Source organism: Mustela nigripes, chromosome 10 (assembly GCF_022355385.1).
Source record: "Mustela nigripes isolate SB6536 chromosome 10, MUSNIG.SB6536, whole genome shotgun sequence".
Lineage (NCBI taxonomy): Eukaryota > Metazoa > Chordata > Mammalia > Carnivora > Mustelidae > Mustela > Mustela nigripes.
Window position 1 is genome coordinate 653756 of NC_081566.1, and position 26108 is coordinate 679863.

Sequence of the window (26108 nt, forward strand, 5' to 3'; positions counted from 1 at the left end):
AATTAGCAGGCTCCCTGCTGAGCAGAGAGCCCGATGCGGGACTCGATCCCAGGACCCTGAGATCATGACCTGAGCCGAAGGCAGCGGCTTAACCCACTGAGCCACCCAGGCGCCCCCGGATACCAGTTCTTTATCAGAGGGCTTTTGCACGTATTTTCTCCCAGTCTGTGCTTTTGGTCGCATTCTCTTGACACAGAACAGATAGATGTCAGTAATTTTAATTATGTCTCACTTATCGTCGATGTGATTGCGTCTCATGTGTTGTCTTAATATTGGGTCAGCCTCGTGTAATTGTCTTGCATGTACTGTGTCCGCGATGTCGCATCTTAAAAGGGGGTCCCTGTACCTAAGGTCATCTAAGTTTTCTCCTAGGTCAGATTCTAGGAGTTTTGTTTATAGTTTTGCATTTAAATTTGGGCTTATGGCCCATTTTGAGTTAATGTTTTGTGAAGGATGTAAGATCTGTGTCTGTTTTTTTTTAAAAGATTTTATTTATTTATCTGACAGAGATGACAAGCAGGCAGAGAGGCAGGCAGAGAGAGAGGGAAGCAGGCTCCCTGAGGAGCAGAGAGCCCAATGGGGGGATTGATCCCAGGACCCTGAGATCATGACCTGAGCCGAAGGCAGAGGCTTCACCCACTGAGCCACCCAGGTGCCCCTACAATTTCTGGGCTCTATTCTGTTCCATTGACCTATTTGTCTACTTTTTACTAATACATCACTGTCCTTTTTTTTTTTTTAATTTTATTTAAGTAATCTCCATACCCAAAATGAGGCTCAAAATCACAACTCTAGGATCAAGAGTCACGTGCTCTACCAGCTGAGTCCTCCGGATACGCCCGTCTCTGTTACTATAGCTTCACAGTAGCTTCCTGAAGTAGGGTCGCATCAATCCCCCAACTTTGTTTTTCTCCTTCAGTATTGAGTCAGCTGTGAGGGTCTTTTGCTTCTGTATATGCACTGGAGAGTCAGCGGGGACTTTGATTGGGATTGCATGGACTCTAGATCAAGTTAGGAAGGACTGACATCTTGACAGTATCGAATCTTCCTACCCATCAACATGGGACATCTCTCTATTTATTTAGTTCATCAGATTTTTGCGGTTTCTCTCATATACATCTTGCACGTATTTTGTTATGTTTATGTCTAAGTATTTCATTTTTAGACGTTGCTAATGTAAATGATATTGTGTTTTTACTTTTGAATTCCACTTGGTCATTGCTAGTATAAGGAAAAGCAATTAACTTACATATTTTAATTTGTATCCTGCAACTTTGCTATAATCGCTTACTAGTCTCAGGAGTTTTTAGTCAGGTTTTTGTTGTTATTGTTTTTCAACAGATAATCATGTTGTCTGTGAACAAAGACAGTTTAATTCTTCCTTTCCAATTTGTGTACCATTTCTTTTCTTATTTCATCAGCTAGTATTTCCAGTATAATGCTGAAAAGGGTGATGAGATGGAGCATCTTTGTCTTTTTCTGATTGTCGCACTCTTCCTGCCTGCAGAGATGATGCAACGCACACACAGGTCCATGCACAAGCTCTTGTTTATTCCCTGGTCGATCTTTCTCCTCCCCTTGTGGGGAAGTTCCCTTGCCTTATATAGGGCATAACAGCCAATCACAGAGGTGTTCACGTGAACAGGAGGTATCTGGGGCTCGTAGGCAGTGGTGGCATGCGGTGTTCATGTGACGAGCACAAGGTCACATGTGGCCAGGGCGGATGTTTTTTAGGCTGTCCGTACTGCTCCGGCGCCATCTTGGGGGCGTGACCCCGACACTGATCATAGCAGAGAATCCTCAAGTTCCTCACCAGTAAGGATATTTATTGGGTCGAGGAGTTTCCTTCCATTCCTAGCTTTCTGAGAGATTTTATCATGAATGGTGTTGGATTTTGTCAAATATTTCATCTGGGTCTATTGTGATTCTCCTTTTTTAGCTTGTTGATGTGATGGATTACATGAATTGATTTTCAGATATTGAACCAACCTTGCATGACTTGGTTAAGTCCCACTGGGCCAAGGTGTATAATTCTTTTTAAATATCATCAGATTTGATTTGCTAATATTTTGTTGAGGATTTTTCATCTCTGTTTATAAGAGATATTGGTCTGTAGTTTTCTTTTCTTGTAATGTCTTTGTCTGCTTTTCGTAGAAGTGTAATACTAGTCTCATCAAATGTATTAGAAAGAAATACCATGGAGGACAAGGGGAGTTAGAGAGGAGAAGGGAGTTGGGGGAAATTGGAAGGGGAGGTGAACCATGAGAGACTGTGGACTCTGAAAAACAATCTGAGGGGTTTGAAGTGGCGGGGGGGGGGGGGGGGGGGTCGGGGTTCCAGGTGGTGGGTATTATAGAGGGCACGGATTGCATGGAGCACTGGGTGTGGTGCAAAAACAATGAATACTGTTACGCTGAAAATAAATAAAAAATAAATTAAAAAAAAAGTTGAGGTCTATTAAAAAAAAAAAAGAAAGAAAGAAATACCTTTAACCTCTAAAACAGTTTTTTTTGAGAATTGGTATACTTTTTCCTTTAAATGTTTGGTAGAATTCACCAGTGAACCACATAGGCCTGGTGCTTTCTGTTTTTGAAGGTTATTGGTTGTTAATTCCATTTATTTAATAGACATAGGCCCATTGAGATTGTTAATTCTTGTGTGAGTTTTCATAGGTTGTGCCATCAAGGAATTATATTATTAATCTAGGTTATCAAATTTGTAGGCCTAGTTTTGTTCATAGTTTGTGGGTTCTGCTAAAAAACTGCCCCAAATACAAAGTTATCTTGATGGTCTTCCTCCTTGGACACAGTTTTAAGGAATTCCATTCCAACAGTTGTTGGAGAATAAATCACTAATCTGGAAGACCCACGAGGACCCGCGGATGATGGCAGTGCAGCTGGGAGGAGGATGAGGGCAGGTTACTGGACAAAGAGGTCAGGCCAGTTTGAGGGTGTTTGAAGGAAGGAGAAGAAAGGAGAGAACCAGTGCACGTGCAGAAGCGAGGATACAGATGCAAACGATATTTTCACTAGTACTTTTTGGTGGAAGAGGGCACTTTGACCCCAAACTGGACTTGTCCTGGGGTGCACTCATGACAGGATGAGGGAAGGCCTGCTGTGGCTCTTTGAGAATGAGGAAGGGCTTGTCAGCCTTCTCTAATGCATGCTGGACAGTGATGACTGTAACTACTGCACACAGAGTCCTGGTAATTGTGTGACACCCCGGGGGAAACTGAGAGAGCTGCTGGTCACATGAGCAGTCCGGCCTGTGATTTGTGGCCCCCAGGCCACCACCTCGGAGACTTGGAGGGAATGCTATCTCCTGGCACATTAGTGACCCATTTTGCAGTTTGCTGGTAGGAAACTCTGGTTTGAGGAAGCAGCTTGTCTTGCTCAGGAGAGAACTGAGGCCCACGGGCTTCACCGAGGAATAATGCCTCGGAGCCAGAGGTGGGGTCCGTTTTGAGGACAGCATTCGTTCTGCAGCGCTCTCTGTGGTTCCGACCACCCCCAGTTCAGTGAGGTGCCTGCTAGGTGCTCTGTGCAGCGAGCAGAAGGTCCCGTGGGGCATGTCTGCATCCTGGGAAGCCTGAGGAAGGGTTTTTGCCCGGGATCTGTGAGACAGTCAGCCCCAACGTGGGGAGCTTCTGCTGGTGTTTTCGGGTGAGGACACTGTCAAGGAGTGGTGGGTATTCCCTGACAACGTCGATCGCTCTGACGCCAGCAGCGTCTTGGGGCTGGCACAGCAGCTCAGAGGAAGCTGTGACAGGAGGTGGCAGATTTGGTGGTGGCTGAAGGCCTTCTCTGGGGACTCCGTGGAGAGTGAATGGCTTGGCGGCACTTCTGGGACTTACAGAGACCTCAGAGAAAACGGGCCGGTGCCGGGCAGTGGCTGAGAGGACTGTTTGGCGAGCGTGTGGAGACATCCCAGGAGGACCCCCCAAAAGAGATGTGGAGACATCCCAGGAGGACCCCCCAAAAGAGATGCGGAGACTTAGGAGGCAGACTGGCGATGCCGTCGTGATGACCAAGGGCGGTGTCAGTGCTGCTGTGGATTCAGCGTTGTACCCCCCCTTCCCAAATTAATATGTCAAAGCCCTAATCCCTGACATAACGGTGCCTGCAGGGGCCTTGGGGAGGTAATTAGGGTTAGATGAGGTCACGAGGGGCCCTGGGCTGATGGGTTAGTGCCCTGTGAGAAGAGACCAGAGAGCTCGCCGTTTCTGCCAGTGTGGGCTGAGTGTGGGCTGAGGCAGGCTCGCGTGAGCGCGCAGTGAGAGGGCAGTTGCCAACAAGCGAGAGACGAGGCCTCAGAATTAATCTGCCTGCCGGCGCCCTGACCTTGGACGTCCCGGCTCCAGAGCTGTGAGAGATCATTGGTTTCCAGGCCCTCAGCGCATCGTATTTTGTGGCCGCGGCCCTGCCCTCCCGTCACTCTTCCCTTGGTTCCCGCAGTGACACAGTCTGGAGGACGGGTATGTGTTCGGAGGTAGAGCCCCCCCGCCCGGAACACCAGTTACCGTGGGCAGGGAGTGCGGGGGCAGGTCTCCCTTCTCGGCCTGGAGTGGGGCCTAGTCCGGGTCCTTTATAGCTGGGCCGCGTGCTTCCCGCCGTGGCCTGCGTGCCGGACGCTGGGACCTCCGTTCTGCAGACGAGGAGGCGGACAAGCAAGCAGCAAGCACGGTCTTCGGATCTGGGTCGCTGCCACCTAGTTACGTTCAGGGTCCTGTTTCTTGAGTGGAGCTTAAGCTAGGAAGTGGGAAGAGCTGACTTTTTATCTAATATCTGTTTAAATTCACATTTCATGCTCTTCTTAAGAAAGTTTTTAATTAAGTAATTTCTACACCCCATGTGAGACTTGAACTCATGAACCCACGGTCAAGAGTCCCATGCTCTTCTAACAGAGCCAACCAGGCGCCTCTCAAATCTCATACTCCCATCCAAGGACTAACCAGGCCCGACCCTGCTTAGCTGCCGAGATCAGCCGAGATCGGTCGCGTTGAGGCTGGGACGGCCGTAGACGCATTTCCTACTCCTTACCACCAGTTCTCTGTGCTCTGGGAGTACTGTTTTGTGACTATTTTAAGTCTGTCTTTCATTATTAAAATATAGATAAAATATAAATACAAATGAATATGTGTTTGGGGAGGAAGCTAGGGTTGGACGTGGTCACAAGGACGGAGTACTGGTTATGACTATCTGTATCTGTATCTGTATGTCACCCTTAACAATACGTAGGAAGATGTTGGAAGGTGAGTCCCACATTTTCTCAAGTGGAGATGAAATGTCTTCTCTGCATCTTTAATAAAGTTTTGTTCAGGTGATTTTTACGAGTAGGAGCGGGTCACGTCCGTGTTGAGGTAAGTGGACTGGACTCTTCATTTCTTCACTTCAGCCAACAGGTCCTGGAGGACTCCATCCCCTGAGGGCTGGAGGAGGCGATTTTGTGGAAGTTGCAAGGGACCCGAAGCAGAGGGAGATCCAGTGCATTAACGGGCGTGACAGCTAAGCGACCGGGTTGGAAGTGAGCGTGAGAAAGGACCGTTGTGAGACAGATTTGAGTGCGGCCGTTTGAGGGACGTCTTGGGGGGATCGTCTTCCTCTTCCTTTTCGTGTTCGTCCTCATCAACACTCATGTTTACTGAGGGTCGAGCACTTTATACAGATTATTTTACTTAACGTTTTCAAGAAGGTGATGAAGTAGGTCCTGTTAACATCCCCATCTAACGGGGAAGGAGAACGAGGTTTGGAGAGGTGGTTTCTCCGTCTGTCACCTGTGGGTCAGCTGTGACAGGATTCGACATCGCCGAGTCTTGCCTGCATAGACGCGTGCCGCGCTGTCTGGGAGCAGTGTGGGCTTGGTTCAGTCGGCAGGGCGATGCCACTGAGGGTTTGAGGGGCGAGAAGTGACGTGTTCAGAGCGTGTTGTACGAGTTGGCCAGCACCAGCGAAGGTGCAGGGGAGCAGCAGTGGCGTCTGGAGACAGTGAGGAAGCGTCTGTGGCCGGGGGAGGAGGCCGATGGCTGAATCGGGTGGTGGCGGGCGGCCTGGCACGGGGGGACTGGATACAGAGAGCAGTAGGCTCCCAGAGGTTGAGTGTTCTGAGGGTTTAGGAAGTGGCTTAACAGTGTGCCTCACTCACTCCCAAAACGAGTCCGAGCTGAGCTTGACGAAATGCTGTCACAGAAGAAAACTGCTTTTGAGGCCTGCCCGAGAGCCTTTGAGTCATGATTTTGCTACCACGGGGCGTGGTGTGGACCATCGCAGGTCGTGTTTTGTTGTACAGGCGATTTTTGCAGTGTTGGTTCGTTCCTCTCTGAGGTTCTTTTATTCCTTCTTAGTTTCTTAGAAGTCGGAAAACACCACTTCACACGTCCCTGGGGCAGACGACAGTGTTAAGGTAAGTGCAGCAGCCGGGGGGGATGGTGACAAGCGCCCTTTAAAACGGTGGGGCCTTGAGACACCGGAGTAAGGGGTCGCGAAGGAAAACTGGCTCGTCAGCGACGGCTTCTTCTGCAGTCCTTGGTACGAAGCTCTGTTGCTGACGCTGGCCGGCCCCTTCCCGCAGGTTCCGTTCCTGCTTGGCAGTGATCGTCTGAACATATGCTTTTCCGAGTCAAAATAGCTCGGCTCAGTGATTCCTCATCCCTTTTTAAAGAGCGTCACGGACGTGCGTTCTTCGAGAGGCTCCTGAAAGCCACGCGCAGTTTCCCCAGGAAGGGCTGCATATGATTTCGGAGGTTCACGGTACGGACAGTCAGCTGGAAACTCGGACTGACTTCGTCCTAAGAACTGACGCTGCCAGCCATGCTCTCCTCTTCCTTCTCCGGAGCCGCTCCCGTTGCCTTCCTGCGGCGGCCACTGCGCGAAGCCGGGCAGGAGGACGCAGCGAGAGTGAGGTCTGCACCGGCTCGGCTTCTGGAGGGCTCAGGAGGGCGAGGTCCTGAACCCACGTAAGCAGCCCTTGAACACGCACACACTGTAGAGTGGGTGCTGGGGGCTGTGGCCGGTCTGACGAGGAAGAGTGGTTAGAATGTGGCCCCTGCCCTCAAGGGACTCACATCTACTGGTAGAGATCAGCTTCGAGACCAGTAAAATACCAGGTCTCGGCTCCTTTACGAGGTCAGATGACGTCAGGAATCCTAACCAGCCCCTCAGTGACGCACAGTGTTTCTCATAAAAGGATGAGTGAAAAATTCCACAGGCAAAACGAGTCAAACATGCATGTCTTCTCAACAGTGAAGGTCTTTGTACAGGTTTCTCTAGCCGTTTCTGAGTGTGGGAGCACTTCTGTCGATCAAGTTTGCCAGAGCAAAGGATTTGAATGTTTAAGTAGTTGCTAGAGAGACTCAGGTTGCTGTCCAGAATGGGCTGTGTCAGTTCCCGCCTCCGGAAGATTCCCACCATTTATGAATGATGGTACTTGTTCTGTGGTGCAATTTGCAAGAAAGAGTGATAATTCCTTCCAGGGACGCTGTGTGATTCCTGATTCCTTCTGTGAGAGTCTCACTTGTCTTCTCTGGGAGAAACCCTCGTAAGAGTGACCCCACGCTCCGCTGCATCTCCAAAGCCCCGTTTTTGGCATTTCCCATGTCTTGTCCCCCCTGTAGCCTGCCCCCAGCCCCTCTCTCTCTCTCCAGCTGCTCTGGGCCTGGGTCGCCTTGGCTCCCACCTGCTTCCTCCTGATTCTGGTCTTCAGCAGGACATCAGGGCCTCTGGAAGTGAACTCGGAGTGGCCCCAGGTAGCTCCTTGCAAGCAAGAGCATTTCTGTCTTTCCCCCTGCAGGCAGGGGCGTGGATTTCCCCAGATCAGATTCTGGGCTGTGGAGGGGAAGAGGCTGAAGGGGAGGAGGGAACAGCCGGTTTTTCTTTCAGCCGTGTGGGCACCTTTCGAATTTTATTTTGGTTATTTTATTTTTTTAACGTGATTAATCACTGGGCTGGTTTGAAGGGAGGAGCTTTGTGGCCTGTCCTTAGGAGGACCGCAGGGGTCAAGGCCACCAGTCACCTGTATAGCCTTTGTGCCGGGCCCGCCACAGGGCAGGGGGAGTCACGGGTTCACCTTCATGCACATTTGAAAAGGGCAGCAGGCACCCTTCCCCCAGGTGAGCTCAGCTCTGAGCCAGAGAGCCTGGCTTGGTGAGAACAGGGCAGGCTGGGCCTCGGCCCCCACTTGCGACCTCGACGGTGTGCCTCTGTGTCCTGCCCCGACCCCACTCCTGGCTGCGGCTCTCAGGGTGTCCCCGTCAGTGGCCTGTCGTGTGCTCAGGGAGACACCGCCATGGCCCAAGGGCGGAGCAGAGGACTTGGTGTCTGCAAACCCAGCTTCCCTGCCTCTGCTTACTCCCCATTCCTGCTTCTTGCCCGGGGATCTCTTCTGGTTCCTGGAGACCAGACCAGCCCTGCTGGGGGGTTTTGCTGTGGTATGTCTTGCTAGTTAGAGCGCGTGTTGTGTTAACTTTGGTTGGTAGCTTTTCGTCCTGAGTGCTGCTGGCCTGGCCCCTCAGAGCCCGAGAACTTGGTGCAAGGTCTTGTCTCATTGGCTCGGTGGTGGTGGTGGTCGCGTGTAGGACTTGGCAGAGCAGCTCCGGCATCTCAGCTGCCTAACCCAAGAGCTCTTCCTTCGGACACGCAGAGCCGTCCCGGGACCGTGCTCGGTACGGCGATTCGGGGACCAGGCTCCTTCTCGCCCCCAACTTTGCCATCTTCACCTGAGGCAGGAGAAGGGGCAGGAGAGGAGGCGGGGGCCTCATCTGACCGGTAAATGGCCCACATCACGGCTGCTCGCCTTCTGCTGGTAGGAGCTGGTTGCATGGAGCCTAGCTGCAGGATGCCGCGGGAGCATGTCCTGGGTGGGTGGCCGGTCGTCCGAAACTGCTCTCCGCCATGCAAGAGGAGCGCTGAACTTTGGGGGGCAGTAGGCTCTGTCTGCCACGGGGCTGAGCGGAGAACGGCTTCACTCCTGCCCGGTGCTTGCCCTTCTGTTCTGGGGGGAGCCCTTATGCTTTACTGGGCTGCAGGCTCTGCTCAGAGATGACCTCTCCTGAGGCTTCAGGTAGGAACGAGAGAGCTGGAGCCCTTGGTCAGACTTGCCTCTCTTCCTGCTCTGCCTGGGGTCTGCACACGAGGGGACCCCTCCTTAGTCTCTCTGCTCTGGAAGCAAAGGCGCAGGTAGATTTTCCTGGGAGCCATTCAGGACCTCCGTCCCGCACTCCCCCTCCAGGCTGTGTGTGAGAGAGAGAGAGAGAGGGAGGGAGGCAGGGAGAGATTTTGGCTGGAGGATGACTAGGGAGAGAAAGGCCTTCAAACCCAGGCAGCTTCTTCTCCTCCTGTGTGTGCTGAGGCGGCCGGGGCTGGGCGGTGGCTCTGAGGACTCCAAAGGCCTCAGATTATAAAGTCTGAGAGAGGACGGTGGAGCCGGATCCGGAAGGGGACAGCCCACTTTCCCGGGGAGATGTCCTTCCCTCCAGGGACGTCAGCCGGCTGCCGTTGCCTTGGTAACGGCATCACGGAGCGCCGAGGGCACACGCGCGGATTTCAGGGCACACGCGCGGATTTCAGGGCACACGCACGGATTTCAGGGCACACGCGCGGATTTCAGGGCTCTCTTCTTCGTGAGGAGCTCGGAGCGAACCTTACCGTCCCCCCAGTGCAGCGTCGTCACGGGGAGCTCTACTCTCCCGTGCTCGGTGCAGCCGGTGCTGAGGACAGGTCCAGGGGTTGGGTGATACTGGGACAACCTGAAGGACATGTGGGGGACCAAGAACTCTTTCTTTTTACATAAAACCCTTATGTTTCGGAAGAAGAACGCTGCGGCCTGCCCTCTAGTAGTGTTCTTCCCTTCTGCCCGTTTCACACGGAAAGTCTCACCAAATCATGGGATCGGTCCCTTACCCAAGAGTCCTGCTGTGGGACTGGAGGGTTCTGGAAATGTGGCGGAGGTGGGCACCGCTGGGTGCCAGCCCGGTCGAGAAGGGGGAGACCCTACCTCTTGGCAACCCGTCGTGAGCAAATACATTCTCTTTCTTTCCGTGCCCACTTCTGAGTGGCCGAGACGTCCGGAAGCACCTGTTGCAGACACTGTGAGTGCGTGTGAGGCAGAATCTGGGGGTGGCCCAGGTCTCTGCATCCCAGCGACCCCACGGCTCTGCTGCTTCCCCCGGTGAGCTTGACTCATTGCTTCACCTCACCGAGCGTCACTTTGTTGTTGGTAGAATGGCACCAACTCCGGCTCCGGGGCATTTGTTGGTTTTTTTAAGATTTTATTTATTTGACAGAGATCACAAGCAGACAGAGAGGCAGGCTCTGGGGGAGGCTGGAAGCAGGCAGCCCGATGCGGGGCTCGATCACAGGACCCCGAGACCGTGACCTGAGCCGAAGGCAGAGGCTATAACCCACTGAGCCACCCAGGCACACCCCTCCCCTCCTTGTCATTTTGATGAGTAAATAACACTCAGGAAACGCGTAGCACCCTGTCCGGCATATGATAGGCACTGCAATAACGGATGGTTGTGTCTCTGGGTTAGAGCATTTCTTAAAAGGTGTCCAGTGCGGGGCTGACCCTAGCACATGTTCAGCCTTTGCACAAATTAGAGAAAAGTGCCTCGACTGCAGACAAACTGAAGTAAGGTGCTTCCTCCTCCGGCCTGTGCAGCCCTGGGCAGGCTCCCGGGGCCCGCAGCTTGGGCCGAGGCCCAGAGCCCTCAGAGCACGCGCCAGGCCCAGCTCAGGCCTCCCCCGTCTCTTGGTTCTCAGCGACTGGCCTGCAGGTGTCTTGGAACAGCTGCCTTACGGAAACCTTAAGAAAAATGTCAGGGTGAATAAGGGAAGGGAATGAGGAGGGAGCGCTGTAGCCACAGGACACAGGTGTGAGGTGAGCGCTGCTGGCCTACTTTCCGCACCTGCGGGGTGGGGGAACCTCCTGTTCTGAGCTGCCCCCCCCCATCAGCTCTGTGGCTTCCTTTGTTCCTTGTTGTTGTTATTTAGGTTGGTTTGTGGGAAGCTGGCGCTGGGCAAGTGGAGCTTTCTCGCAGGGGCATTGGGATTTATGGGACAAGGCTTGGTTGTCACACATCGGACATCCCGTTCTCGGGGGTTCACCTTCTAGGGGGGGAGCAGAAGGAAACCAAGTGGTCGTCTGGTCGTCTGGTCGTGTACATGGACGTATCTGTGCATCTCAAGTGCGGGACATTTAATGGGAGAGGTTAGTAAAGCTGAGTTATTTCTGCTCTGACTGGCTGTTATCCTGGGGGCGTACTGCGTTGATCCTGTTTGGGAGGGAGCTGGTTCCGAGCGGAGTTTCAGTTTTGTGAGGACTGTTCGTTTCTTACTCACTTGACTTCCTGGAGATAACCCTTCAAGGGTGTATTGGCAGAATACTGCCCCCTCCCCAATCTGTCCACGTCCTTTTTTTTTTTTTAAAGTGGGTTCTACACCCACTGTAGGACTTGAACTCATAACCCTGTAATCAAGAGTTGCGTGCTGTAGCGACAGAGCCGGCCAGGCCTCAGGATGCTGACATCCTCTCGCTGGGAATCCACGCGTGTGTCGGGTTCCACGGCCAAGGGGAATGGAGGTTGCATACGGAGCTAAGTTGCTAATCGGCTGCGTTGAGATGAAGAGAGGGTCCTGGACTCTCAGGGCGGTGCCCGCGGAGCCGCAGCGGCCTCGCCCTTGGGAAAGGGAGGCAGAAGAGAGCAGGGTGATGCTGGCCGAGAGGGACTGACCTGTTGTTGCTGATGCTGATGACGGCGCCAGGGCCACACGCCAAGGACCATGAGCAGCTTCTAGGAGCTGGAAAAAGCAAGGGCACAGGGTCTGCCCTAGGGCCTCCAGAGGGAAGGCAGGGCCGCCAGCACCGTGATTTGAGTCTACCCAGACCTGTATCAGACTTCTAATCTGCGAAACTGTAAGATACTTAGTTTGTGTTCTTTGAACCCATTACCGTGGTGATGATTATTTGCAATAGGAGATGGAAGCAAGGAGTTCCAGCTGACGTGTCGAGGGTGTCCCTGAGCATTTCTGGGTGGGTCCTGACTCCACGTTTCGTCTCCGTAGCTCCGTGAGTCCGCTGCAAGCTTAGCCTTCCAGGCAGCCTCTTGCCCAGTGCCTGCTGCTCTCAGGTCAGCTGTTGCCTGGAGAGCAAGAGAGGCCCGGAATCTCTTCTCTGTACTCCTCTTCTTGCGAGGATCTGATCCCTCGCACTTGGGCTGCTTTGGTAGCCCTGAACTCCGATCCAAGGTCCTACGTCTCTCAGGCGGCTGGTGCTGGTCACTGGCCCTGAGCTCAGCGTTTGGCCCCACGCGGCCCCCAGAGCAGCGGCTCTCCCTGGCCATGAGCAAAGGGGAGATGTTGTGTTGATGTGATCGTAGCTCAGGTACTAGCTGAGTTGAAGCAACCTGGGCGAGGGCCCCAGCTCAGCCTCGTGGCCTTGGGCATGTCATTGAGCTTCTCTCTCTGGCTCTCGTTTCTTTCCTGTGTCTGATGAGGTCTCCGGATGAGACGGTCTCCAGGCTCTCCTCCACGTCCCGCATCTCTCAGTTCCGGACTCTGTGTGAGGGGAGCACCGTGCTGGCCGGTCCGGCAGGGGTCACACGGGGGGAACCCTTGCCCAGAGGTGCTTCTCATATAGAAGAAAATTAGAGAACTGAATCGCATATTATCAAAGGACAAGACAGCTCAGAGAGGCGGAGAGCAAAGACTTCGGTTTGATTCTAATGGAACGGTACAGCCCAGTGTTGGGAGCACGTATCTCTAGAAAAATAGCCACCTTAGGCCTTAATTCTTTCTCATCAGCACAGTTTGGTTCATTAATCCGTTATTAATTAGAAAACTTGATTGAATTTGTGGAACTTCAGAAACCAACATCATGATGGATTTGGAATCCCCGGGAAGCGGTGAACGGTCGGCCTTGGTTGTTTGCAAGAGCCGTGATTCGGACTGACAACGAGGGCTTTTCTTCTTTTCGGAGCGGGTGGCATCTGGATGGCTGGCAGTGGCGCCGCCGGAACTACGATGGGATCGGGTTGGTGTTCTGCAGGCTCTGCACTTCAATCTGTTTTCTGGGAAGGGAGGCAAGAAAAAGCAATAAAAGCCCAGGGTTATATAAGCATTAGACCCTGCGGCCTCCCCGGGGGCGCTGGCTTTTATTCTTTGCCACCCTTGTCCTTAGAACGATGCCTTGCGCGTGGCTGGGCTGAGCTGACTCACGGCAGCCTGGCCGACAGCTGCCGCCGGCCGGCCAGCCGGGTGAGTACATGCATCAGTCCGCCGCCGCACGCGGTACACGCGCAGTGAACCACGCTGTCCAGGCCTCGTGGAAGGTGCAGGCCCGGGATGAAAAGATCCCCCGGCCCTGGGAGACTCCCAGCCCATCCGGAGTGTGTGCTCCCAGCAAGGAATCACATACAGTTTGCTGTAGTAGCAGGTTAGTGGAAAGGGTGGGAAGGGCCCGGAGACCCCAGAGGGAGAGACAGCGTGACGGGTCGGAGGGATTTGGGGAGGATTTCACAGGAGAAAGTGATATTTGAGCCGGTCTTCACGTAGGAGTAGAGGTTTGCCAGGCAGAAGATTGGGGAAGCCACGTTCCACCAAGGATGGTGGGGTGAAGGATGGAGAGCTTCTTGTGGACGGCTCGCGGCTTCTTGCGGGAGGGAGTACGTGGTGGGACTAGATGGGTGGCTTGGATTAAGGCGGGGAAAAGTCTAGAATACCAGTTAAGGGGAATAAAGTTGGGAAAAGTCTGGAATGCCAGTTAAGGGGACCTTGAATTTATTTCGATCTAATGGGGAGTCTTTGAAGGATTTTCAGTATGTGAATGGCATGGTGAGATCCATGTTTTAGGAAAGAATCCTTGTAAGTAGATGGTAGATGGGCCGGTGGAGAGAGGGGCTTGTGGCAGACGCCCCTGTGGCTTGGTGGTGGGTAGCAGACCTCACGGCGAGAGGCGGCCGGGAAGGAGGCTATGGGCGGGGATAGGAAGGCAGAAGTTCTGCTCACGTGAGTCGCCTTCCTGAGCATCCTTCATTTTCCTTATCAGTAAGACAGGAAAAAGTAATTTCTATCTCATGGGCTATTTTGAGGTTTTGGTGAGAAATTGCATATAAAACCTTTCGTATCTATTGCCTGGCACCTAGAAAGCACTTAGTGAATGTTGGTGGTTTGTTATTTACCTGGGGAGAGAGGACAGGAGCGCTGGTTAGGGAAGCGGCCATGGGGTGGGGAGGAGGCCGGGGACCGAAGAGAGCCGGAGGGCGGCCGCAGTGCTGGGGCGCGGCGCCCTGGCCTCGTGCCCGGAGGCAGCTTTATGCTGACGCTTGCTGCCGCACAGTCTGCTCTGCGCACCTCATTGTGAGCCTGCACGAGGCGCTGCGGTGCTTGACCTCGGGCTGTCCTGGACTCAGGCAGAGCCGGCAGAGCGAAGTTAGTTGCCAGCAAGCGAGGCGCTTCTCTGTGGAAGGCGGATGCATCCGGACGCCCGGTGTGTGGCTCCTGCCCCTGCGGGAGCCCAGGCACATTCTACCCCTGCACCCGGGCACAGGGCAGCGGACACAGTCAGCCTCGCGATGGAGGCGGGGACGTGGGGAGCCTCCCTGAGCCCCCGGGGCTGCTGCTCACGGGGAAGCACTGAGGGTGCCAGGAGGGACCCTGCCCACCCTTCCTCTCCACCTGAAGCCCCACCATTAGGGATCGGATTGCTTGGATTCGAAGGCTCTTCGTCTCTGACTGAAAGCAGACCCCCCAGGGAAAAGTAGTATCAGGAAGGGGAGGGCTAACAACCGTAACAAAATGAGTGACAATAAGGGTAACAAGCAACATCTGTGGAGAACTATTTAGTGGGATAGGTGCCTTCTATCCATTGCCTTATTTAATTGTTCTGACAGTCCTTTCAGATGAATATTTTTATCTCTGAGTATTTGGAAGTTTAGAGAAGTTCAGAAACTTGATTCAAAACACAGCATATGTCTTTGAGAGGACCGGGGCAGAACGAGTGAGAGCGGGCGCAGGGGGACAGAGAGGTGGGTGCCGGGTGTGGGATTTTGTAATGTCCCTGCAGGAGAGAGCTAAGGAGGAATCAAAGGGTAGAGGAGAAGTTTGGGCCGGGACTGGCCCTGTTGACCTCATAATCACTGAATTCATAGATTGGCTTTTTGATCCTTGTTCTGTTGGCTCTTACCTTCCTTTGGAGGATCAGAGATAATCGCAGTGTTCCTAAGAAGGTTGGGTTAGAGTTAAGAACTCCAGATGGAAGGGCCTACAGATTCAGTTTTATCCAAGTTTATCCAGCTGTGGGCAGACAGGGCCACATAGACCCATCATGGCCAGGACTGGGGACTAGAGGTATTTGTGTCCGGAATGACACACAGTAGGCACTCACTAGATGCTCTCTGAAGAAATGCTGCCTAAGTTGTCCCCACTGGAACTCAGGCTTATTCTCCTGAGAGCCTCACAGACCCCTCTGGGTGCTCTCTCTGGTTCCAGGGGTGAAGGAATGACAGACCTCTCCGCTTATGAATTCAGGAGGGACAGAGGAAGACCAGATACAATTGAGCTTCATTGTCTAGTAGTGATGCCTTGCCCAGCTCATCTGGACCGTTTACAATTTTAATCCTAAATTCTAAGTTTCCAATCAGGAAGTAGACAGGGAATGTAGAAGGAGCCTGGAGGACACATGTCCTAGACACAGGGTGGGAGTGGCTTGATGGTCTCTCAGGGACAGCTCATGCAGTGAGTAGTTGGCGTAAAGTAGAAGGAAACACTGGCAGCTCCATTGTGGAGTAGGAGAAAGCACTGGAAGTGAGCAGATCCTGGTTTCACCACCAGCTGTATGACCTTGGACATTGTGTTCCTTCTTTGGGCCTCCATTTGCTCAACTGAAAGATGTGGACATTGGATTAGATGAGTGGTTTTCGCCAAGCTGCCCTGAGAAATAGGAAGAGGTTTGAGGTCCTCTGGGGTGGGTCTCCTTTGGTCTATTTAAAATATTGTATTTTATCTAAGATATCAACTGACAGAAGAGCACGAGTGCCTAACACTTGGAGGGGCCCATTCGACATGAGTCTGTGTCCTTGTAAAAGCTCTTTGACACTGTCCTTCACTGGATACCAAAAGTTTGAGCTATAGATCACTAGACAGAGAGTGCTACTGGAAGGACGCCACCGAGGTGAGGTGTCCCCAGATTGTTCCTACTGTCACTTTTCAAGATGCATGCCTGCGTTTGGTTGACTTGTGGCTCCAGGGAGCTCCCAGTAAAATGCAAATATGTATGTGGCTAATTCCCCAGAGTTATTAGTCTCCTGGATGACCTCTATAGCTCAAATTCATAGACGTTTTTAATCTAAAACCTCCACTCATCCGTACCACCACTTCTAGCATTATCTCTCGCTGTGTAAAATTTCTGAATGGAGCCTGGATGCTGACATTTAAAATGTCTCTCTCCAACAATTCAGGGCAAATTTTGGAAGAGGTTTTGTTTTCAGGAGTATCGGAGAAGGAGAAGAGGTGTTGTGTCTAAGAGAGCCCAGCCTCCTCTGCAGTGTCAGGCAGAACTGGGGGCGAGGTCAAGCTTAAGTAAACTAGAACCTTTCTAGTTCTTACTGAAGCAAACCCAGCTAGTTAGGTGTACTTTGAGGACCTCCAAAACTGGAGAATGTTTGGTATGAGGCATGGAGTGAGAAAGAGGTTGCTTCTGGTGAGTAAATTATCTGACGTGGGGTGATTTCCTGCTTCCATTCCAATTCGCAGGGACCCGAATTCATACAACTTGTGCATTTCAGGTGAAGCCTGGAATAGCTCCTGTGGGCAGAGAAATGCTTGGCTGAGCTTCCAAGTTTGACTCTAGATTGCTTTCCAGCGAATTAGTCTTCTAGGGGAATGAAAATAAGTTTTAAGTTTGGATATATTATGAATAACACACGGTTCCAGTTTTAATCTTGAGGCCCATCATTTAGTGCCACATCTTGCAAAGATGGTTTGAATTAAGACAGATATTTAGGGAAAACTATAGATAAATTTTGGGGACATGTTGGGATTTTCACCTTCATGTTTCTTAAGAGGTAGTATTTTGAAAGGAAGTATATTCACCGTGTTAAAGACTGGGAGAAAATTGACCAAGTGAAGTGGTTTTGTCCCTATATATAAATCACAGGTGAATTTTTTTCATATTCTTTATTTTCTAAGCTTTATATCATATGGGTATATTGTCTTATAACAAAAAAAAATATTGAAAGCCTGTTTACTGGACAGTAATGAACCTGAAAGTGCCAGCGGCTGCATTCACACTCTACTCCAGCTTTTGGACCTGTCGCACTCTGGCTCCTGTTCTCCCTTCTGTACTGAGGTAGAGTCACCCGCACTCTGTAAAACCAGGAGCACTTTTTGATGTCCACCAGCTTTGACTGTGTGTGCCGTTCCCTTCCTGAAATTCTCTTTCCCTTTAACTTCCAAGGTAATCATTATTTTGGGGGGCTTCCTAGCCTTATGGTTTTCATGGAAGCCTCTTCACTCACCTGCCTAAACTCCAGCGTTGCCCTCTGTGCTCCGTACCCACATGGTGAGCGAGCTCACCCAGAGCCAGCTTCCGCTTCCATGAGTGAGTACCCTCGCTCTCCAGGCAGACTCCCCTCGGGTGTTCTAGTCCTGCCGAGCTCTCTCCACTGGCACACACAAGCATCGGGAGTTCGTTCCTTTAAGTCCCTGGCCAGACATGCAGCTTCTCCAGTGTTTCTTACCCTCGTATGTGGCACGGCACGTGGTTGTCCTTAATCGTCCTCTTCCAGCCTGGCTTCCTCATCATCGTACTTCCTCGTTTCCCAGGGGTCAGTCACAGCCTCCTGCAGCCTCCATCTCTCTGAAGTCTCTTGGACCCACCACCACATCTCCATGCCTGGATGAGTTCTCCACTGCTTCTGGCTAGCACATCTGGTTCAGTCCCACATCTTCATACTGCTGGTTGAGTCATGTTTCTCAGAGTCCGTGTCCAAACAGGTTATGCCACTCTGCATGAAAACTGTCTGGTGGATTTCTCAGGATGTGCCCCTGGTAAAGCCTTTCAAGCTCTGGCTTTTGCTTATCTCTGCAGCCTTGTATCTCTTCATTTGGCCACATATATCCTTTGCTCCAGTAATACTACCTAGCCAAGACCCCAGCTTCCAGTGATTTTTTTTTTTGTTTTTGCCCCTTTTTGTCCTAACTTGCTGCCCTATCTTTGAGTGTTCTCTCATCTTCTTGAGGTCATCATGTTTAATATTCTAAATTTTAAAAATAGCAAATTTATGCCATTTATATTTAAGAATTTTTTTTTTTTTTTTTTTTTTTTTTTAGGAAACTGCCCATATATATTAATCACATAAGTGAATGAGAACACACACAAAAGAATGAAGGGGAAAATATGTTTTGTGTTATAAAATCATGACTTATACTGAACTTCCTGACCACAATTATAGAGTAAAGCAAAGTGCATAGCTCCAAAGAAAGTAAAGGATTTTAATCACAAATTTTAATATTGAAAAAACAAGTAATTTGAGAATATTTTGTTCTTTATAAAACCACCAGTAACCATCCTCATGTTTTTAATGGACTGTGTGATGATGCATCTAATTAGTCATCACAAGAGTATAACAGAAGTAATGTTCAAGTTGTCGGTCAGATATGCATAATTAAGGAAGACATCAGCAGGATGATTTCCCTGTGGCCAGGCCTGATTTTCTTCAGATATACGTTCATACGCAAGGCTTGATTGAGAATAGGACTTAGGTTCTCTCTCTTGCTTACCCTCTCCCTTTCAAATAAAGAAAATCTTTAAAAAAGGAGCTAGACTTAATTTTTAATTAATCAGAATTTTTAAAAAGATTATTTATTTATTTATTTGACAGAGACGGAGATCATAAGCAGGCAGAGAGAGAGGGGGAAGCAGCCTCCCATGCTGGGCAGGGAGCCTGATGTGGGACTTGATCCCAGGACCCTGAGATCATGACTTGAGCTGAAGGCACAGGCTTTAACCCACTGAGCCACCCACGTGCCCCCAGAATTTTTTTTCTTAAGCTCAATCATTGAAGGCAAGCAAATTGTTTAAATATTCCAATATGGTTTTATGTATCATGATTAGAATTAATGTAATGGCTTATTCCTAGAAATAACATAGTTATCATCCTGCCCTCATAATTGAAGGGATAGGTAGATTTGAAAAATCTAAAAAGGTCTCTGACTTTGTAAATAATTTTGGCACATTATATAGTACTTTTGAGGGGTTAAACTATGAGAATTAATTTTGGCCAAAAGAAGATTAAGATGAACATTCCTTTGTCACTGTTGATCTCATTAAGTGGGGGGAAGAGACTTAGTAAAGATGAACAGACTTTTCTCCTCCCGGTCACGCTGTGGTGAAGCTCACTGAGAGTCCCTGGAGATCTGTCCTAGGCTGAAATACAAGTGTCGAGGGAGCGTGTGGCCTGTGTGGCCGTTTTTAGTGCTGCTGTCCGGGAACTATCTGGGGCTGCTGCTGGGATTATTTTCATCGTTTTTAGTGCTGCTGTCCGGGAACTGTCTGGGGCTGCTGGGATTATTTTCATTGTTGTCTGTTGTTGGGCACATTCTTCACTGCTTGGAGCCCCGGTTTCTTCCTCTGCAAAGGAAAGGAAGGCCGGCGGCCCTACTCTCATCACAGGCCCCTGGAGGGGGGGATGGGTTTGCCTATAGAAGCAGCTGGCACAGCGCCTGGCACACGGAGGTCCTCACTCAGTCCAGCCCCCACGGACGCAGACACGCAGAGATGCACAAAACGCGTGGATTCTGGCACAGAAGGAGCAGTATGGCTTCCATACAGACGGGAAGGTCGTCCCTAGAGACAAATCCTAGAGAAAGGAAGCCTTCCTGAAGAGGAGCAACCTCTCTGGCAGGCGATGGAAGACATAGAAGCCACTTTAAAGCAAGACTCGTCCTCTTGGTGACCATTAGTGTGTTTCCTTTTGTATGTCCTTGGTTGCTGGCCAGTAAGGGCATCTTATAAGAGTTTGGATTAAAATGTAAAATTGTGTTTCTTCTAATGACTCATTCCCACCTAGCCTGGCGCTGTTGGCAGGTAGAACTGGTAAGAATGTTTTGTCACCTTGTTTTTCAGAATGATGCCCATTGGGCTATAATTGAAGCATTTTTACTGCATAGTGGACGATGCAATGTTAATTGTTTTTGAAGAGGAAAGGGGGTGGGTGGGGAGCCGACTGAGGCCAAGGGCACTGGGGTAGAGAAAGAGTGAGGATGGAGTTAGTCCCAGTATCTGGCACCATTTTCTACATTAAGCTGCAGCATTTAGACTTCTTAGATATTCCTGTTTCCTCTGAAATCTTCAGTTGCTTTCCTGTTGCTGCAGAGCGGAAGTCCCCAAGGTTCCCCTGGGGCAGGCTCTGCTGGAAGGGGCAGGCAAGGTGGGTCAGTCTTTGCTGGCCTGAGGCTTCTCAGGGACAGGTCTGGGCACTGGTGGGGACCCAGAACCAAATCAGGGCTCAGGCAGGACCTGAGGCTGACCACGACGAGAGCACCCGTGGATGCTGTTTTCCAGAGCACATTTGGCTGGAGAGATAGTGGCTTCTGAACACTGATGTGCAGATCTCAGTGTCGTCAAGTCACCTCACCTTTCTGTTTCTCATTTTCTACATCTGAAATGATGATGGGCCCTTGCTTAGCAGACAGCATTGTTTTGAAGCTCAAATGGTAGAATTTATGCCAAGATACTTGGAAAATTAGGGAGCACAGTACAAAATGCAAACCCTTCAGGCTAAAATTGACCTTCTGGGCTGCTTGAAGGGGAAAGCAGGGCTGGAAATCTGACTGCAGGAAGGAGAGGGACAGGCGCAGGGATGCGGCAAGCAGAGAGGCGACAGCTGGTGTGGCTGAGGCTCAGATGGGGTTGCATCCTGGTGCTGCCTGATGCCGTGTGCCGGACGTGACACGCGCAGGTGGGCGCACGTGCGCACGGATGCGTTTGCACTGAACCTCTCAGCCTCAGTTTCCTCATCTGTAAAACGGGGGTTATAAGATAGTTATCACCCGGGTTGTGAAGATGAAGCAAACGAAACATACGCTCACGTGCGTGCTGTGTTGTCATGCTTTAGAGAACGCGGGTGACGGATGAATGGGCGCGGCAGCTCTTCCAGCTTTGTGTTGTGGGACGGCCGCACGGACAGGGTCTTCCCTGAGTTCTTCACGCCCTGGACGGCGTGGGGACAATGGGGATTTGTCGTACTGTAGGTGTTGTCTTGCCAACGGTGCAGAAGTCCCACGGATGTTAGCACCTTCAAAAGGGGGTTTGGCGCTGTTGATTGAGTGTCTTTCTAGGGTAGCCTTACCAGGGAGGCGGCTCAAACACATTGCAGGTCATTTATTTGTCCTTCGTTCAGTCAACAAACGTGTGCTGGGCACCTGCTGTGTGCGGGATCACGAGGTAGGGCAGGAGACCAGGGCACAGCGGTGAGTGGGACAGTAAATTTCCTTCCCCAAGCAGCATATGCTCTAGTGGTAAGACGAAACAGTTATGTATGTGCTTGTTCTTTGTAAACTTATTATTTTATTTTTTAAAAGGTTTTATTTATTTGAGAGAGAGCATGTGTGCAAAAGGGAGCGCGAGCAGGGGTGGGGTGTGGCAGAGGGAGAAGCAGACTCCCCGCTGAGCAGGGGTGCGGACCTGGAGCTCCATCCCAGGACCCCAGGATCAGGGCCTGAGCTGAAGGCGACTGCCCAGGTGCCCCAGCAATTCCGTATTTAGTGTATTGCAGGTGGTGACAAGTTTTTGGGGGAAAAGAAAGTATTAGAAGATGACAGCAATGTTTTTGGAGGACTCAGGGTAGAGGCAGTGGCCACTGTCGCCTGCTCTGACCTTTGGGGTTGATCCTGACTGCCCTTGTGGCTGTGTTTCATCATCCAGGGAACTGTTTGGAGACATAAAATGAGAGAACGACCATATAGCCATTCCGTCTTTCAGGGGTACAGTGAGGTCGGGCAGTTATGATCCTGGGATAAACTGAATAGGGCAGAGGTGATGGTCTCCTCCTGCCTGGACTTCTGACCCCTGTTCTGGCTCATTGCCACGTGTGTGTGTACGTGTGTGTGTGTGTGTGTGTGTGTGTGAATGGGGCCAGGGGTGTGTGTGTGTGTGTGTGTGAATGGGGCCAGGGGTGGGATACAGAGACAACGGTGAGGCATACACAAGGTCTGGGCCCGAACACTTGAAATGCAGACCTCGTCGGGCAGGGCTCTCTGGGGCGCGGGTGTATTATCTCTCCAGCTCACAGTTTCATGGGGCGTTTGTGTAGATGAGATTGATCAGCAGAGGAGGATGACGGCTGTTGTCTAGGCAACCGGCTCCTGACTCATCCGGAGCTGAAGCGGCAGAAGCCGAGGGCAGTAATTTTCCAGATGCGGAACCTGCCCTCCTCCTCCTGTGTCTCTTTGTTGAACTCTTCGTCCTTCATTTCTTCCCGTACACCCATGTCCCCGCATCCTCCCCAAGGCTGACATTGCCCAGGCTCCCTGCGGGCGGTGGGGATGGAGGTCCTGCTCCCCGGTGCAGCAATGCGGCCGCCCCCGGCCCCACCATGCGGCTTCCCCTGCGTCTCTCCTCCCTCCCAGCCAGGAAGCCAGCGTCCGGGATGCTGCAGAGAAGTCTCACGCGGGTCCAGCACTCTTTCTCTGAATCGAAACCAAACCGAGCACGTCTGTTTATCTCCGAGATGGGGAGAGTGTTCTTTTGGGGAGAAGCAGTTACCCTCCCGGCCTCCCAAGCAAGGTTGTGAAAGCGATGCTGACGGCTGAGGAGGGGTCTCCGCGGGCAGCTCTCTGAATGCTGGGTTTTCCCACTCGCAGTCCGTCCGGTGTCTGATGTGCCAGCCCTTCCCTGATTACCCATCGCAGTCCTCTCTAGAATGCAAAGTATAGAAGCGTAAGCCATTCCCCTTGCAAGAGCATTTTCATTTCAATAAGGTTTTCAGAAACACAATAGTTTTTTTAAAAATCATTTTTATTTACATATAATGTATTATTTGCCCAGGGGCACAGGTCTGTGAATGGTCAGGCTCACACACTTCACAGCACTCACCATAGCACAGGGTCCATCACCCCACGGCCCATCCCTACCCCCCACCCCACCCCCCAGCAACCCTCGGTTTGTTTCCTGAGATTAAGAGTCTCCTATGGTTAGAAGCACAACAGTTTAAGACTCAGGGAAAAACATGATGAGCCTGTGGGATGTAGTGGGGATTAGGCCATGGGCTGAGTCTGTAAGAGGGTCGTATCGCCGCTGGTGCTGCTGGTGCTGACCTGACACGTTTTCATGTTGGATGCAAGCTGGTGCCTTGTTCTGTACCCCCCCCCCCTGCATGCATGTACACTTGGTGCCCATGGACACAAACGCACACACACCACCGCAAGCAGCAGCCGAAGGGAGGCGGTAACAGATCCCCCGATGAAGGTCGTCTGCGCACATTCACTTCCCGGGTGCGCGTCCGGCGGCCGCCGTGTGCAGAACGTGGTCGTGGCCAGTGGGATTGGGGTGTGCGCTTTCTCCTGGAGTCGCGGACAGTCGGAAGGGAATGAAGTCAAGTAGACACTTCCAGTTTACCTTCCGGGTTCCTTTACTCGCTGTGGCTTTTTAACTAAAGCCGTTGGCTCAGGTCCATGAGATCTTTCTCCTCGGTGCTCCCTGTCCCCACACCATCACACCACCTTGAGGTGACCCGCCTGCAGAGCCACCAGGGGCAGAGGCAGACGGTCATTCTCCGCATCCCGCATTGAAGGAAGCTGTGCTCTGGTTTCTGCACACGTTGGGCCCCTTCTGCCTGGGACCCGCTCACGGCCTGAGGAAATCGCTGGGCTCTGGAAATGCGTGGATCCCGTGAAGTATGAGGCTTTGGAGATGGTGAGACCCGAGGGGTGTGCCCTCGGCCATCCGCCCGGTACAGGCTGTGCTGCTGGACCGTCCCCCATGGCCGTCCCCCACCAGGCAGTGTTCAGGCAGGGAGGCCGCTTCCCCCCAAGGCAGCCCAGTACGTTTTTGAGTGGGTTGTGTTGTTCACTTCTTTCTTCATTGACTGAGCGGTTCTTCTACTCGGTAAAGATCGACTGGATGCCCGTCGTCTGTTCGACCCTGGAGACGCGGTGGTGAGCAAAGCAGTCCTCCCGGCGCGGGGCGTGCGGGCTCCGGGTTGGCAGGGTGAATGGTACAAGCCAACAGCTCCGCGATTGCCAACAGGGAAGACGGCGAGGGGCAGAAGTCCAGGGAGCTCTGGGGCCATCGACTGGGGCAGTTGGGGGTGCGGGCCAGGAAGTGGGGTTTCTGGGATGGCTGCCTCGAGAGAGTGAGGCCGGGGCGAAGAGTCCTGCTCGCCGGCAGGAGGCAGCGGTGTGGGGACGCAGCTGGCGGTGGGAGGGTCCCCGGCTGGTGTGAGGACAGGGGGCGGCCAGTGGGTCTTGAGAACGAGTGAGGGAGCTGGGGTGTGAGAAGCGGCTGGTAGGGGTGAGGGCAGGTGGAGCGGGGTTCCTGGGAACTTGCAGCTCAGGTGCGGAGCCAGGCCGGTCCCTCCCTCCCGCTCCCCTTCTGGCTTCTGCGTGTGTGTGTGTGTGTGGGGGGGGGGGGTGTTACCTAATTTGGTCTCAGGGACTCCCATCTGCTGAGGAGCAAGAATTTCAGTTTCAAAACTTAGTGTGAAATAAAAATATAGTCTTTTTTTTTTTTTTTTTTTGAGTAAACAGGCTTAGACTTGGCTACCCTTCCTTGCAGCTTTTCCGGGTGGCTCCCAGGGGTACTGGGGTGGGCTTTGGCTTACTTGGTACTTGTAGAAGAAGTGACAAAAGGGACCTTGGGGTCCTAAAGCAATCTGCACTGTCCTCTTTTTCTTTTGGTCTCTGCAGCAGTGCCCATGTCTCCCTGGCCACAGTATGCTCTGCTGGTGTTGGTGGCTGTGTTGGCTGCCCATGCACCGTGTCGCTGGGGCCCTCTCCATCCCCCCCATCCCCCCCTCCTCTCTCACACAGTTGCTCCCCTTCCTTTCTCTCCTTCCCTCCCTGAAGTTGTTTACAGCCCGAAATTGTCCCCTGGATAATTCAGTCCGACTCCAGCTCTTGTGTGTTTCTGTTTTGTTCCCCCAAATGGCCTTTGCAAGGGGAACTCTCCCTGTGCTGTGGAGAACCCTGTGATGTGGACAGCCAGTCTTGATTCTGAATTAAGACAACAGAGAGGATAAAGGAATTCAGAAAATTCTCCCTTGCATGGCTATTGGTTTGCTGCAAAACTTCATTTTGAAACTAAATATGTGGATATCTGCTCTCTCCCCTCTCTTGGCATTCTTCCTTTTTGGTCTTAATCTCTACCCATAGAAAGATACTTCGCCATCTAGGGATACTTGGACTTCTTTGGGAAGGTAAAGGATAAAAGTGTGTGGGGGGGGTGTATGTTTCAAAATAGGACTCCTGTTACTACACTATTTTAAGGATTTTGGGTTCTCTTTCCTAAGATCATTAAGGAATCACTGATGCATTTTTAGCAAAGGAGTGATAGAGTCAGATTTGCATTTTCATAGAGGTCCTGGTTGCTGCTGTAGAAATGGAGGGCTCAGCAAAGTCCTACAGGCAGATGGGTCAGCAGATACTGGGTGGTGGCTAAGATGATAAACAGAGACAGATTTGAGAAAAGTTTTGGAGTTTGGGGGTCAGCCTAAGAAGATGAACCAGATATGGTCTAGAGGAATGGTAGATATGAAGAAAGAACCTCAGTTTCTGCTTTATAGGACTGGAGACCTTTGGGGACTCTTTACTGAAAAGGAGAGTACATAACAGGAGACCCAGGTTTAGAGAATGGGGAAGATGTTAAGTGCCTTTGAGAAATACAAATGGAGATGACAAGTGAGTGGGCATTGAGTATGGAACTCAGGGAAGACTCCCTCCAGTGTGAGTGGACACTGAAGCCCAGAAGGGAGTAGCTAGGAGGAGAGGAGGGGACCTGGGGCTCAAGGAACTCAGGCGGGGAAGGGAAGGAGAGAGGTGCCGTCGTAGACGAAGGGGTTTCATTGTCATTGAAGAGACAGGGTCCTCCTGAGAGTGGATAAGCAGGTTGGCTGGCCAGGA

General features: G+C 51.7%; 1 long non-coding RNA gene across 1 annotated transcript in view; it reads left to right on the plus strand.

Annotated features, from left to right (window-relative positions):
- Nucleotides 1–26108, plus strand: part of LOC132026036 (uncharacterized) — a 146198-nt gene that overhangs the window by 2149 nt on the left and 117941 nt on the right. The gene's annotated exons all lie outside the window — the stretch shown is intronic.